Raw genomic sequence first — 16,403 nt, forward strand, 5'->3', positions numbered from 1 at the left:
ACGTTTGATGGGAAGTCTGTGTTGAGGAGGCTGAAGCTCACACCCATTCTTCCTGTTATCAGTTGGGAAGACGCTGGGATTTAGACGGAGCTCTGCCCAGCAGCCTCTGTCCGTCCGTCTGTCCGTCTGAAGGAGGCGGGTGGCAGTTGAAAGCCGGGCCCACCGCTGGAGGAACTGCAGGGACCCGTGCGTCTCACTGAGGACAGCCACCCAGGGCCCCGGCCCCACGGCTCCAGCTGCCGACAGATGGGCAGCGTCTGGCCTGTGTCACCCGGCCGGCTCCAGGCAGCCCTGGGCTGGGCTGGGCTGGGCGGCGGGCTGGGCGGCCGGGACTCACCAGGACGAGGCCAGCCTGGCGGCGCTGTGATGGATGAAAGGCCGTCATTACGAGCCTTTCCAGTTCCAGTTTGCTGCGTTGAGAAGTTCCACATGGATGGTCGTTAGGGGTGGTCCTGAAAACGGGGGGCGCTGGTGCTGGGTCCTGGTGGGACTCGGGGGCATGCTGTTGGTGGACAGAGGAGCTGGGACCCTCAGCGAGCAGGCGTCGCCGTGGTGTGAGGATGCAGGACGGAGCGGCCCGTGGCTATGCCATGAGCTCAGCCACCGTGGGGACAGGGTTGGGCAGCCGCTGCCACAGGGAGGCTGAAATGACTGGGGCTTTGTCATGGTCCCCACGGTCCCCATGAGCCTGTGCAGCGCTCTGAGCGGCTTCTGGGCTTGTGTGAGGTTGTCAGTGGCCGTGCATCAGGGTGGGGCCTGGGCACAGGGACAGGGCGGAGCCGGCAGCTCGGTCTCGCTCCTCCCCTCCTTTCTCAGGGTCGAGTGGTCCATGCACACACCCCAACATGCACACGTGCACCCCAACATGCATGCACACTCCACCATATGTACCCCAACATGCAGGTGCTCACCCCAACATGCGCACACGCACCCGCGGCGGGCAGCATTTCCGAGGACGCCGGGCCTGCTAACTGACGCCCGGTGCAGAGCTCAGCCCCCCCCCCCAATTCGGTGGCGGCAGGCTGGTGGGGGCCCCCATGCCCCTCAAAAGAAGTCCTCCGTTGGAAGAGGGTGGTTCTTTCGGAGCTCCCCAGGGCAGCACAGGGGAGTTTCCGTTCATCTCGTGGGAGAACCACAGGCTGCAGGCGGTGCTCTGGAGCCAGGGTCCGGGGCGCAGACTTGGAGCAGGGAGAGCCCTTAGAGCCAGGGAGGTGCCCCCCCCAGTGACACACGACCCCCTCACTCTTGGTCACCGGACTCGCGTGCCTGTGCTGTGCCCCAGGCGGCTGGGGCGGGGCTGCAGGGTCCTTGAGTGAAGCTTCCCACCGGCCCCTCCTTCCCAGGGCGCTGGGCAGGGCTTCCCACACCTGGGGTGGGGGTGGGGCCCCTGGAGGACCAGGAGGTGGCCTTCGGTCTGTCCTGCTCCTCCCTCGCAGCTGTACCTGTTCTGTTGCCTGAGGTCACAGGCCCCCACCACCACTACCAACACCACAGAGCCCTCGGGCAGGCCGGGAGGGACCGTGGGACCGAGGGAAGAGCCTCTTTGGTGGCAACAGAGTGCCAGGGCTGGGGGCGGGGGGGGGGGGGGGTAAGGGCCGGCAGGAGGGCCGGCAGCAGCCTATAGGGGAAGGACCATGCGGTTCAGAAACCCACACTTTGCTGTCGTGTTGGACTGAGCTGTGGGGTCCTAGGGCAAGTCTGGTTACTCACAACCGGCTGATTTAACTCACGCGTCTCCGGGGAAAGCTGTGTGCCGGCTGCCTCGCCCCGCCCCGCCCCACACTCTCTGCCCGAGGAGGGACGAGAGAATGCTGTCCCTCCCCCGGCGACCGTCGGCCTGCGCCCAGGGGTGGGGGTGGGGGGCCGGAGCTCAGCCCCGTCCGGCCTCCCACCCGGAGAGAAGCGGAGCCACCAGCCACCCTGCAGGGGCACACAGGAGGGCGTGTGTCGATGCCAAGGGCGGGCTGTCTCCCACGGCACACAGGCCCAAGCACACGCGCCTGGGCCTCTCGGGGCTGCGGCTGAAGGCCCCCAACAGCATGCCGCACCGGCACCGTGGCGGCGGAGGCAGGCCCACCAGACAGTGGCCGGCTCCGGGCAGGGACACTGAGTCCAGGCCGGGGACCAGCGTCTGTCCACGGGCCACTGCCCTGCGATGGGGAAGGGCCCCTGTCAGCATGGAGCCCCGAGGGGTGGAGCTGTGGGTGCGCTCCCTTCCCAAGAGGACACGTGCCCTCTGAGCCCAGCAGCAGCGCCGAGGGTGGTCCACACGCTCCAGCAGGTGGGCCTCCGGTGCGGATGAACTGTCCCTGGGAGCCCAGGGCAGGAGCCTGTGGTGTGGGCCGAGCCTCCCAGGTGCTCCAGGGGTCCTCCTGCCCCTCCTCCTCCTTCTCTTCCTCCCCCTCCTCGTCCTCCTCCTGCCCCTCCTGTCCCTCCTGCCCCTCCTCCTCCTACCCCTCTTCCTCCTGCTCCTGCTCCTCCTCCTCCTCCTGCTCCTCCCAGGAGGCTCTGGGGCCTTCTGGCGTGCCCGTGGGCCGGAGCCCGTCATGCTGGGTCTGCACTCTGGCTGCCATGGCCTCCGAGTCCCTGCTCGGGGCGGGGGGGGGGGGACAGTACCGCATCTGGCGAGGGACACAGACCGCGAGCAGAGCAGGCCCCGAGGCGAGAGCAGGCCCTCACCCAGCCCCCCGCGGGCGTCGGCAGTCAGCCCCTCTGTCCCCTGCTCCTTGTCCCCCGGGGGCCCACGAGAACAGAGGGCGGGCGGCCCCCTCGGCTGGCAGTGAGGCCCAGCCTGGGGCAGAGGAGCCTGCCGTCTCGTCCCCGCGCCCCTGCATTTTACATAATTAGGTAAGTCACTTTATGTCGCTGTGTCTCATTAGAGGAGCTGCTAATCCTTAGAGCTAACGGGACTAACTAATTAGTGTAAAACACTGAAAATATAAGAAATTCAGGTGTGCGGTGTAATTGGCCAGTCCTCCCGGCACTGACACTCGCCGGCCCCCTCCAGGAGACGCCGCGGCGGTGGCGGGAGCCGGAAGCGAGGCCTGAGCCCCTTTGCAGAACGAAGGGACCCGGGACAGGGACCAGGGATCGGCAGACTGCCCCCAGACCTGGGGGGCGGTGACCTCCGGCCCCAGGGGACCAGGCAGGGGACTGAGGTGGCCTCGTCATGACTGGATTCGCACCTGCAGGCCAGCCTGGGTGGGGCGCAGCCGAGGTCCGGGGGCGGTGGGCCTGCCCAGACCGGGTGACCCTCAGCTTGCTCCTCTCCAGGACGGCGCCGTGGGCCTTCCCCAGCCGGGAGGCGGGACGGCGAGGCCGCTTGGGTGCAGCCGGCTCTCAGCGCTGCCAACTGTCCCGCTGTTGGAGGGACAGGTGTGCGTTCCCTTTTCAGCTCGGAAAAGACGCCCCAGCCCCAGCCCCGGGGCCACTCCGGCCACCCGTGGGCGTGGGTGTTCCGCAGGCGCTCTCAGGAACCAGGCAGACAGCTGACTGTTCCCGTCGGTGCTCGCTGCCTAAGTGTGTATGGGGGGGGGGGGCTGTCGGCAGAGCACCCATCTCTCTCTGACCACGGTGGCAATGTTTACGTTTAAGATCAGGATGACAGCCCTCCGAGGGATCCCCGGAAGCTCTCCTCACCACGGAGACGCACGGCAGCCAGTTCGCGGGGCCGCGTCCCGGAGACCCAGGCACGGAGGGGACGCTGCCAGCCGCCGTTGGCGAGCAGCACGGATCCCGGCTTCAGGGGAGGGAAGCCCACGTCACGCATTCGGAGGCTGAACTTCCAGACCCACCCTGGCAGGGCTCTGGCTCGGACGCACCAAGTCCAGGAAGACATTTCTGAGAAGCGCTGTCTTTAACGTGCAAAAAAGGAGCGGGTTTGTGGACCACGTAGAGACGCACCGGGGCCCGAGGGGGTGAAAAGCCAGCTCACGTGGGGCCGCCCAGCAGGTCGCTCCCTCCAAGGCGCCCGCGGGCACCTCCCACCCTGCAGCCTTCCGCACCCCGCAGCCGGAGCTGGCACCGGCGCCTGGAGCTGGTCTCACCAGGCTGGCGGGGGCCCACTTTCCAACCGGCAGCACCCCCGACTCCGCTGCGGACGCTTCTCGCCCACGGGCAGCTTCGGAAGGCGGTGTAGATGCATCACCAGTGAGCACCTCCATTCTCGGTGGAGACTCACAGTCCTCGCAACGGCCTAGGTGGCCCCCCCACACACAGGAAAGGGGAACGTTTTGCCCCCAATTCCTCAGCTTTCCTGCTGAGGAGGCCAGACTCGAGCCCACCGCCTTCCCCTCGGCGTCTGTGCTGCTGACCCCGCGGCGAGCTGATGCTCGTCCTTGCAGTTCTAGGGCCAGCGGAGGGCGGGGGCTCACGGTGCTGCAGCACAGGAGCACCCACCACCCACCGGAGTCCATCCGGAGGAAAACCAGCTGGGCAGCGTGGCGTGCTCACATGACAGAACACAGCACGGCTGTGACAACGAGCAGGCTGCGTGCGGTGACACCAGCGGGTCTGAGACACGTGCTGGTGGGCAGTCACGGCCGGCTGCAGGGGGTGGCCCCGGGTGCACAAGTGCTCACGCCATAAAGCTCACAGACAGGCCTCACAGAGACGTGTGTGTGTGTGTGTGTGTGTGTGTGTGTCGCTTTAAACCAACAGACACATCCACAGCCCTGTGTGCGTGCCTCCTCTGGGCCAGAGGCCGGAGCACCCACCGTCACAGGAACTGCGGGGGGTTGGCTCACTCGGGTGGGCCTGGCCACACGCTGTGCAGTTCTGGGTCTGGGCTGGAGGTTCCCGGGGTCCTTGGGATGCCGCCCCACGGCCGATGTGCCCCACACAGTGGCTGCCAGTCCAGGGACCACTGGAGCCCGTCGTCCCGCACCGCTGCGGGCTCTTTGCGGTCAGACCCTCGGCCCAGGGGCTGGCTCCAGCAGTGGCTCGTGCTGGCCCTTGGACTAGCTCGAGGTAGAGGGGGTCTCACGCCTGGTGGAGTGGCTGGGAGAGCCCACCTGTGGCAGCCTCGAGGCTGGCGCGTGCCAGGGGGCGGGGCCTGGCCTGCCTCAGGGAGGAGCCTACAGTTCCCTTTGCATGCTGAGCGGTCCAGCTGTCCGAGCAGCTCGGCAGCCACCCCGGACGTGCGTCCCATCAGTCTCGGTGATGCTTATGCCCCAGTCTCTGTCCAGGGGACGCCCATCCCCTTGTCAGCTGGACGTACCAGGAGGTGTGCGGGCCCAGCTAGCGCCGCCTCGCAGGGCCGGGGCAGTGGGGTCTCCTGCCTGCAGACTGGTAGCCCAGCAGACGTGGTGCCGTGGGTCCAATGGGACCGTCACCTGCAGAACCTGGCAGGCTCAGCGCCCCGCCTCGCTGGCAAGAGCAAGGTTATGATGCGTCACTTACCCAACAAACCAGAACGACCCGGGGCCGCAGGGGACCTTCCGGGGGGCCCGGGACGAGGGGCTGTGCACGCAGGGACAGGTCGCCGGTCCCGGTGGCCTCTGGCTATGGCAGGCTCAGCACCGAAAGACAATGGCTGACGACGGCCGCTCGGACCGGTGCGTGCCGGACCTTTGCTCTGCAGCGCGTGAAGCGAACCTGACCCTTCGAGAACAGCAACTGACAGTGTTTATCACAGACGATAGAAATGTGTGTTTCTGAGCAAAAATTAGAACTGTTAAAAACTTGCATCTGCTGCCCTGCGCCCCGCAGCCTCTGGTTGCTTCCGGGCCTGGGTGACGCGCGTGGGGGTGGTGACATTCACAAACCCCGTTTCCCCGTCTGACGCCCGAAGAGCTCCCTCAGATCTGGTCCAGGATCAGCCTTTCTGAATGACCGCCGTGACGCCACAGCACCCCGCGGGGGTCCCAGAACCCTCCTCCGCACGGCGGGCGGACCAGCGGGGTGCAGGGTGGAGCCCGAGACAGGTGTCCGCCTCCGCTCTGCAGCCAGACCTGAGGAGCCCCCGCTCGTGGAGTGCGCGTGGAGGGTCGCCCGCCGGTCTCCGAACAGCCCACTCTCCCCCTTCCCACTCCGGGCCCACGTGAAGCCGGCTCTCCCCGGCCGAGTGAACGGAGCAGAGGCGTCTTGCACCGTGGCCGGCGGCCGGGGAGACACAGTCTCGCGATGCTCACTGACTTGCTTTTGCTCTGGGAAGCAGAGGTGTCCGTAAGTATCTGTTACCTCGGGCTCCTCGGCGTCGGGACGGTGACAAGTGAGCACACTTAGATTTCCCAGCGAACGAGGAAACGAGCGTGTCGGTAGGTGCAGCCCGCCCGTCTGCCGCTGGGGCCTCTCGGAGGGGAGCGTCTGGGCACCGCCGAGCGGGCACGGGGCCCGGGGGCCCCACACCGAAGGGCTCGTGCGGAAGCCGCGGAAAGACACGGCCCAGAGGCCCCGGGGCCGGTTTCTGACTCAGGAGCACACACCTGGGGCCGGAGTGGCGCCCTCGCAAATGATGAGTCAGGGGTGGGCAGTTTCCCAGCCAGCTTCTGCCCTTCTCCGTGGAGATTAAAGCACCACTGAAAAAAGAAATACGTTTAAAAAAAAAAAAATGGCAGGCGCACGGAGCCTCCAGCCCCGGCCCTGACGCCCCCAAGCCGGTGGCGGGAGGAACCGGCCGCTGCCCACCGGCGCCCCCGAGTCTGTGCTTTGTGCCTCACCGCTGGTTCCTGAGCGGGCCCCCTTAAAATGTGTTATTGTTAGAAAATACACCGAGAAACAAGGGCCGGTGATTTAGTACCAGGAAGTTAATTCCGGAGACCTCCGACCTCCGCGCAGTCACGTGCCTATTGATTTTCAATACCGAGAGGTGGCGCGCCACCCCGGGCGTGGGGTTCAGCGGATTCCAAACAGTTTTCTCCCTCATCAGTCGGTTCCCTGAGTACTTGAGCATTAAGACAACAAATGGCCACAGTTAACGGCGTGTCACAAGGCAGCCGGGTGGACGTGCCAATTTTCTAATGAAGTCGGGTTGTTGGCAAACACACCAGTCATCGTAGATTGGAGGAGGCCCCTTTTGTGTGTTTCCAGTGCTCTCGAGTGCCTCGAGAGCGGCCGGCGCCGGCGCCGTCCGAGGGCCAGGCGCCCGGGGAACGGCCTCCACGCCCCGCCGGGCAGAGGCGGGCGGAACCGGAGTTACAGCCGCGACGCGTGGCGGTGCAGGGGGTGGCAGAAGTGTGTTTTCCGGGGGTGCTCAGAGGAGGCGATATTCTGGATAAACTCACTGGCTGCAGCGCCCACATTTTTCCCCGCAAAGAGGAAAAAAAAAGGCATCTCGGTGACTCCTCCCAACTGAGCTTCCTCTCCGTGTGGAAGAATCCGTATTATTTTTTTTAATATTGAAGGCAGGCAGGCAGTGCCTTTGGGGTCTGCACCGGGGTGCTGCTGGCCGCCCCCCACCCCCTGCCGGCCACGGTGTGGGTGCCTGTGGAGGCGGCACGGACTCTCCCCAGCCCCCTCGGACAACCTGAGCCACACGTCCCCCCGGCCAGCTGCCGGCTGTGCGCGGTGGTCGCCCCTCCCCTCTCTCTCCACCCCCCGCCAGTAATAAATTATGGTTGCCATCTTGTATTGATTATTGAAAATGTTATGTCCACGGGAAGAAAATGCCATTGCTTTAAATATCAGCATTACTAGGGATTTTAGGGTTATTTTTTACAGAGACCTGTGTGATAAAAATTTTTAAGCAACTGAAAGGAGTTGTAGGTGGGGGGGGGGGGGAAGCAGAATTATTAAATAACAAAAAAATCAATCCTCCGTTTGCTCTGGCCAGACGTGCGCTGCTCTCGGCTCAGGTAAGTCGTTTAAAGTCAGGCACGGCTCGCGCTGGACTTTTTACAGGGACGGAGAAATTTATAATGAAATTCAACGAGGAAACTGGAAAAACAGCCAAATTGGTGCAGCAAAGTGGTTAATAGGATCATTAGCCTCCTCGCGGCATTTTTTTGGACACTGCGAGCCCGTGCCGTGGTCCTCGGGACCAGATTGCGGGAACAGGCTGACAGTTAGCAGCTAGCTCAGCAGTGCCGGGCACAGACTGCCATCTTCCCGTGGATTTACAGCTGCCACTTCTGCTGCCTCAATTAGTTCTATGGCACACAGATGTTGCTTAAATGTTGCTGCTAATGATACTGCAATAAGCGTAAGATTCATGCCATATTTTGAGGCACGTAAATTTCTCAAGTGGCACAATTAAAGTGGAAATATTAGGTGGGGAGAACTTGGCAGTCTCTCCAACTTGGAAGGCACACCCGCTATGCAATAATGGGTCAAAAATTCATTCAAGTTTTACTGCTGTTCCGAGTTTTAAAAGACTTTTCACAGTTGAATGCAAAGTAGTAAAAGCCAGGGTATTAGGAAATGAGAATGCCGCTCTGTTATTCAGACATGACTTCTAATTTCAAATCGAAATCACATGCTCCCTTCCCCGGGCAGGGCCGGAGGGGAGGGGGCTTTGTGTCTAAGGGCAGAGAGTCCGGGGCGGGACGCAAGCCCCCGCCGGGTGCGGGGCGGAGTCAGAGCTGCCTGCGGCTTCGGGGAGCATCCCCGGCACCCCACACCTCGGGGAGCCGTGCCGGGCAGGTGTCTCTCGGTTCTCCCTCCGACGGTCTCCGCGCTGGGGAGGCGAGGGGGTGAGCGGAGAGGTGCATGCACACATGCACACACGCAGGCCCAGCCCGTGCCTCTTGCACACACACACACACGCATGCACACACAGGCAGCCTGTGCCACTGACACAGGTGGGAGGCGCGCAGCCCAGGGGACCTCGGGAGCCTCGCCTCTGCCTGGACAGAGTCTCGTCAGGCTCCCTCCCTCATTTGTAGTCCTTTGTCATCCTCACAGTCCCCTGCCTGCCGCCCAGTTCTCTTCCCCGTGAAAAATCTCTGCTCCGGAGAAGAGCTGCTCCCGGTCTGGCTGTCAGACACACCTTTGATTCGCCCCCCTGCAGCCTTCAAAGGCCTGAGGTTCAAGGGCGGGGGCGGGGGGGGCGGCACCCAGCTGGCCTCCCGTGTCCTGAATCCTTGTGCGGGTTGACCCCCCACGCCAGTCACACTGATGGGTTTGACCTGTCCGGTGTGTGACTCAGTGGCACGTGGAGCTGCGCCCCGTCCCCCCCACCCCCGCCACCCCCATTAGAATTCGCAGCCATGCAGCACACGGGGCTGGGACTGGCAGCGACATGGTCACAGCCCGTCTCAGTCCCCACTGGACGCTCTTCTGGGCAAGCTCAGAGGCCGTCTGCAGCAGCCTCGCGGCTGGAGGTGGTCCTGTGGATCCTGCCAAATATTTATTTCCCCTCCAGGGATACCAGACCCTCGGCACCCCTTCCCCAGGCACGCCTGGGACCCGGGGTGGGGGGCGCTCAGTGAATCTCCACCGTCCTTCCGTCCCCACGCCCCGCTCCCTCCCTCCCTCGGTCCCCCGCCGGCCAGCCCGCCCGCCCGCCCGCCTGCCCGCCTGCCCGTCCTCCCCCGCCCGCGCTCCCTCCCCACCACTTCGATTATTTACAGCAAATCCTACAGATGTCAGTGTTCTTGTTCTGCCGCGAAAAGGACAATGAGTTCCCGCTGACCTGGGGCAAGGCGCCTCGCCGCAGCACAATGTGTGCCCGGCGCCGGCGGTGAAAAGCCCCCGTGTAACTGAGAGAAGGAGCGGAATGTCACCGCCGCGGTTTCTCGACTCGGCGCTCTGCGTGGAGCGGCGCCCGGGGCCAGCGAGCGGGCGCTGAGCACGGGCCCAGGCCCTTGGAATGCAGCCCAGACGAGGCGGCGGAATTAACCCGCCCAGGTCTCCCCGCTAACGAGCAGTCCCCCGGAGGGAGGGGCCGGGAGGAGGGGTCCACGGGGGCGGCCCGTGCGCGCCGGCCGGGCTGCCCACCACCCCCCCCCGCCCGTGTTTACCGCCCTCCGTAATGCTCACCGTGCTGCTCGTGCGTGTGGTCCTCGAGCCGCCGCCGCCGGTGCGCCCTCGCGTCTTTTATTCATCGCCGGCTTTCCACGGAGGCGCGCTCCCCGTACGTAAAGCTGAGGACGGTTAGTTGCCGCCATCCATCACGCGTCCGTGTGGTTGGGGCCTGGCGGGAGGGACCTGGTGTTAAGCAGCAAAACTCCTGCTCGCCGGGGCCGCTCGGTCCCCTGTCCGGGGCATCTGTCGGGGGGGGGGGGGGGGCGGCTGGAGGAGGAGCGCCCGCCTGCCCACGGGGACCACCGCGCACCAGAGCGGCCTTCTTGGCCCGTCCGTTCCCGGGGCCCCGGGGGTGAGCGGTCGGCACCCCCAGGATTCTGAGGTTTGGAAATGAAAACGGAGCCTGCCACGGGGCGAAGGACAGACACCAAGCGCATGCAGGTGCGCAGGGACCACGCGCGGGGGGGGGTGTTAACCCCCGCACGTGGTCCCGGGAGGGGACGTGTGCCGGCAGGGCCCCGGCTGTCCGTGCCCCCGTCACGGTCCACACAGCCCTGGTGCCAACACTGAAGATGACGCAGGGGACAGCGTGCCTGGCGCTGAGGCTGTGGTCCTGGCCTGGGCACCAAAGCCGAGTCCAGGATGCTCTGTCCCTGGGGGGGAGGGTCTGACTGGGTGGCAGCTGGGGCCGGCTTCCCCGCTGGCCCCCTGTGGCCATGGCCCACAGCGTGGGTGCCCCTGGTCACAGCTGCCTCAGGGCTGCCTCGGCCTTGCCTTGCAGACCACCTTGTCTGCAGTGGGCATCCGACACACAGACAGACTGACCGGACAGCCCTCCGCCCTTGGGCTGCCCTCCAGCCTCGGGCAGTGGCCCGACCCTGGGCCCCAGGACGCCCACAGGTGGCCTTGGTCAGGCAGTCCCCCACGGTCACTTCTGTCTCTCTGATGGGGCAGAGCGTGGGTCCCTGTGTGTCTGTCTCTCCTCCTAGGAAGCCCGGCTCTAGTTCAAGTTCAGGTGGAGGGCGAGGAGGGTTGGCAGGGGAACGACAGAGCGTCCTCCTTCCCTGGTGGCAGGTGTTCGGCGGGTGGGAAATGGTAGCGGTGTGAGGCCGGCAGCCCCGGGTAGATCGGGCGCGGTGGGAAAAGCCGCCACCCGCCCAGCCACCGCCTCTGTGTCAGTGGGCCCGCCCCCCCGCTCTTACTGCAAACGCCGGAAAAGACGTTCATCTCGAATCAAATTTCAGCATCAGAACGGAAGGAAACCTCCCAATTTCTGTCCCGTTTTGGACTGTGTCCCGAACCAGTTCACACGCACACACGTTCCCGAGTAACGTGTCAGCAGAAATCAACCGCCCCCCCCCCCCCAACGACGGACGAAAGGTCTCTTTTCCCTGTTACTAAATAGCTCACATTGATACCTCGGTTGTGGGGCAACCTTTTCAAAGTGCGATTCCCACCCTTTGTCATCGTTTTCCATGAGAAACATCCCCGAGTAACAACATCAGACCCGCGCGCCGGCCAGCACCCATATCCCCCCGGGCCGCGGGCCGCCCTCTCTCACTTTGCACGGGGTCTTCCCAGCGCCTCGACCCGTGCTTCCTGCGTCCGCCGGGGCTGCGAGATGAGGACAGTGACTCCCCATGCAGCAGGGAAACTGAGGCTGGGTTGAAAGTTCTCCAGGGCCCATAGATGCCAGCAACAGTGGGTGCCCGAGTCAGGCCTTCTGACCACAGTGCCCACCCCGCCCCGAGGGAGCAGAACTGCCGCCGCTGAGAGCTCGCCCCAGACCAGGTGGGGCTCCGGGGTCCTGGGGTGGGACGCTGGGCAGACGGGGCTCGGCCCCGCCCCAGGGAGGCCGGCGTCCTCGCGGAGCAGATGAGGGAGGAGAGGAGCATCTGTAAGATCATCTCAAGTCGCAGAGACGCCACAAGGACGGAGCGGGGCTGCAGGTGGAACGGGAAGCTCCTTGTAACCTGGCATCTCGCAAGCCTGTCGCTGGGGCACAGACTCCGGACACAGTGTTCGCGGTGGGCGACGGAAGCTGCCTTCCCCGCACATGCCCTTGACCTCCAGGATGAAGGGCCCCAGCCCCCACCCGAGGTCTGGGTCTGCCCACGGGGAGCGGTCACCCTGAGTGACCCAGGCGGTCCCAGGGTTTGATGTGATTGGCCTTGTGATTTCTGTTCACGCTCAGAAGTTGGACATGCGTGTGGAACCTGCCGACGTCGTCAGCACAGAACGCCACTGAGCTGGTGCATGAGGAAGTCCCCACGTCTCGGGCCCTGACTGATTTGCTCTGCTATTTCTCTGAGACTATGGTTACCCTAGCAACTGCCGGGGGTTCACGGTGGCGTCTGCCACGGCAGCCGCAGCTTGGAGAGCCACACGGCGGGTGTCAGAGGGCAGGCGCGGGGCCGCGCTCCCGGGAGCCCCGAGCAGGCAGGGAGCAGGGCTCCCTGGCCCAGACGGTGGGCAGCAGCCTGCAGGCCCCGCAGCCCCCCAGAGTCCTGGCGGCTCAGCGTCCATCAGGGCCTCCCCTCCCCTACTTCCTCCCTGCCCCCCTCCTACCCCTCTCCCTCCGGCACTGCCAGCTCCCGGTCCTGCTTTGCACCCACGCCGTCGTCACTGTCCCCAACACAGCCCTCCCAGCCCTGTGCTGGGTCAGGGACGCCTCTCTGTGGTCACTGAGCAGATGGCCGCCTGTCGGGCTCCAGGCCCCATGGACGCAGGGCTGAGACCCTCTGGTCACCACCTCCTGGCCCCAGGCACTTCACGCACACAGTAGGCCCTCCGCATGGCACATCGGAGGAGGTCCGTGGTGCTAAATAGTATGACTGCATCTCCCAACCGCCTGGAAAATACCACTGATGACACACAGCACTCGACACGCCCACTGTCAGCGTTTCCCGAGAAAGCACATCGACGGTCCCGGTGGCTTCCACTGCAGCCAGAACACCGGTCCCGCCTGAGAATCTGATAGGAGGAAGACTTCTGAGGAAGAGTTGGGTCCATGGTCAGGCATCTTAAATGGGGGCGTGAGGAGCCCCAGCACCACTCCTGGCACTTGCCCAGGCTAGCGGCCCGCCCTCCCTGCCCCGCCCACACAGCTGCACGCCCCCCGAGCCCCCGCCCCCCCGTCAGGAGGGAGCCACGACACTACCGTTGTCCTGCGACCGGGACTTATCTCCCGTCCTCCCTCCCTCCCTTCCGGTTATATTTACCTTCAAGTCTCAGGCGGTGAACATTTGAGTGAAGCAGGTTGGAAACATTAAGAACCGTCATAGCAGAGCCTGACAAAAGTATTACCGGGAAGATACTGTCAGCCAACATCTTTTATGAACGTAGGTGCAAAAAAGTCTTCCACAAAACTTCCACTAGTGAGGAGAAGCCAGCCCCCGTGGGTGTGTGCCAGGAATGCAAGGCTGGTCTGGTACGCAGAGACCAGTCCTGTTAAAGTCCCACACTCACGGAATAAAGAGAAGAAGCTCCCTGGCTGGCGTGGCTCCGTGGACTGAGCGCGGGCTGCGAACCAAAGCATTGCAGGTTCGATTCCCAGTCAGGGCACATGCCCGGGTTGCAGGCCACGGCCCCCAGCAACCGCACATTGATGTTTCTCTCTCTCTCTCTCTTTCTCCCTCCCTTCCCTCTCTAAAAATAAATAAATAAAATCTTTAAAAAAGAAGAAGAAGAAGAAAAGGAGTCACCGTAATAGATGCAGGAAAAGCATTTGCAAGTACTCAGCCCTCGGAACCCTGGGAATACAAAGGGAGTTTCTCATCCCGACGAAAAGCATCACAGAAATGTTGGCCTGCCTCCCGCCGAGACGAGGGGCCAGGCGACGGCTGCCCCCACCGCTTCCGCTCAGCGGGGCCGCGTTCCCCAGCTGGGCAGGGGCACCGGGAAGCAGTGTGGGAAGGTGGGAGACGCAGAGGTGAACCCCTTCCCGGTGGCAGGTGGCTGGCCTGTGCGCGTCCCAGGGACTCGGCAGGAAGGTGCTGTGGACCCACGATGTGACTCCAGCAAGGTCATGGACAATGTCGTGGATATAAGGCCGACGTGCCAAAGGCGATGGCGTCTCCTTGCTCCGTCAGCAAACACCTGGAAACAGGTGGGAAACTTGGCAGTAGCACTGTTTCTTTATAACTGAGAGAGAAAACAAAACAGATTCAGAAACGGAGGTAACGAATGGTGTGCAGGCGCTCCATGCTGAGCACTACAAAACGTCTCTCAGGGACACTGAAGAAGACCCGAATGGTGGAGAGAAGGGAAGGGAACACCATGTCCATGGATCGGAAAATTAATGTTGTTACGATGTCGGTTCACCGAAGACTGACCTAGAATCCCAAGGTAGTTCTACTCATGGTTCCCCCGAGAGCTTCCGGAAGTTGCCGAGACGTGTAAAGCTCCTCGGAAATGCAGGTGGGCTGGGGGGTGAGCAGGACCTTAGGGAGGGCGGGGCTGGGAGGCTTTGGCGGGTGCACTCACAGTGACCGGGACGGGAATGACCGGGACGGGAATGACCGGACGCCCCCAGCAGCGGCTCGGGCCAGCGATCTGTGGCGTGGCCTCACTCGGTGAGACGCCGCTCGGGGTGCGCAGGAGTGAGCTGCCCGTGCGCCAGCCCCAAGGCCTCGCGGGCCCGCTGCCCGCGGGAGGGAGAAGGTGGCCGTGGGAGAGCTCGGGCTCTGAGCCCTCACGTCCACCACGTCGGGGCGGACCCAACATCGCTCCGTGAGGAGACCACTCAGGAGGCTGGTGGCCCTCGGGGGAGGCCGGGGGGCGGGCGGTCGGGGGTTATTCAGGGAGCAGGGTGAGGGAACTTTCCGGGGTGGTGAAAATATATCTTGACACAGATGTGGGTTGAGCGAGTGTATCTGCTGCCTCAAACACGTGCAGTAGCTGAGATTTGTATGGGGCGGGGGTTGGGGGCCTGGATGGAAGAAGAGGAAGGGATTAAGCAAAAAGAGTGTGTGTGTGAGAAAGAGAAAGAGAGCAGGGTGGTGACCCCCAGAGGGAAGGGGGTGGGGCAGGTGGCGGGGGGCAAAGGGGGGCGGAAGGAGGCTTTGCTTGGGGCGAGGGACACACAATGTCACATGCAGGTGACGTCCTACCAACGTGTGCACTTGGAACGTGTATGGTCTCGCAAGCCAGTGTCACCCCAATACGTTAAATGAATAAGAGTCGGCCAATTCTGCCTGGAAAAGGGAGACGGGGCAGGGCCCAGAGGAAGCCAGGGTGGCCGAGCTCGGCGGGCGTGGGGGCCCCTTACGCGGCTCCGCCGGCTTGGTGTGCGTTTGACATTCTCCGTAAAAAGCGTCAGGTTTCATTCGGCACGTAGCGAAGGGAGGCGTGTACAAGAAAACACTCTAGGAAGGCCCCATTTAGTCCACAAAACCTAAAGCAATGGGTTTTCCCGAGAATAGCTTTGTTTCGCCTTCCAAGTCCCTGCACTGGGCCCGGCGAGCTGAGCTGCGAGTCACCGACTTGGCGCTCCCGTCCCGCAGGGTGACCCTCGGCTGGGAGCGGCTGCCCGGTGCGCACCGCCGCCTTTGCAGGAGCCCCCCAGCCAAGGTGGCATCTGGCAACAGTGTGCGAGATGACGGTGCCGTGTTCTGACATGTCCCTCCCTGGAGGCGACCAGCTGTCCTCCCGGCCTCGGCCCCACGGCGCGGCAAGGACAGGTGCCCTGCCTGTGAGCAGCGGCCACGGGTCTGGAAGGGAAGCGAGAGGGGGGCAAATTCTGGGAAAAGACCGTTTCCAGGTCCTCCCGGTCACCTTGAGGGACGGTGCTCTGTAAACCCCTGCAGGGGGCGCTGGAAGGTCAAGTCCGCTGAAAGGTAAGTGCGTCTTTCAGTTCCCCGCCCCCCAACATGGCTAACCAGGCTGAGAAAAGCTGGGGAGACACAGGCTTTGCCCATCCCTGGCAGGGGAGAGACCCCCATCCACCCCCCCGCCCCCCACTGAGCAGCAGCCCTTTGCCTGGAGCAGTGTGGGCATGGCCGGCCGAGGGGCATGTCCCTGGGCTGCAGGTGCTGCTCGGCCTGGGCTCCTCACACCCGGACCCCCAGGCTTCCCGCGGTGGCTCCTCCCCAGCCCCTTGTCCACAGTTGCTGACTTTCAGATGGGTGCCACCTCTCCACTGTGGCAGCTCCGGGAGAGGTTCCGAGGGCTCGCAGCGTTACCCTGACCCCCCGACCCCGAATCCCCTCACTCTGACTTTGGACCAAGGAGGCCCCCTTCCGGGTGTCGCACAGGCAGAGGTCCCCGCTGCACCCCAGGGCGCTGCAGTTCGACGCGGCGGAGGGGTCCCGAAGGCGTTGGCCTTGGTCATAACGGACGGTGAGAGTTTATGTTGTAACATTTAGGTTGTTTAGGGAGTTTAGGTTGTAACATTTACAGAATGCTGATACACCCTTCCTCCAAGTGCTGGGATCTCGTTTAAGGAATGAGCCAGTGACACACTGTGCGCTTCGTGTGTCAAATACCCGTCCCTAAAGTCC

The sequence above is a fragment of the Phyllostomus discolor genome, chromosome 5 (assembly GCF_004126475.2).
Source record: "Phyllostomus discolor isolate MPI-MPIP mPhyDis1 chromosome 5, mPhyDis1.pri.v3, whole genome shotgun sequence".
Taxonomy (NCBI): domain Eukaryota; kingdom Metazoa; phylum Chordata; class Mammalia; order Chiroptera; family Phyllostomidae; genus Phyllostomus; species Phyllostomus discolor.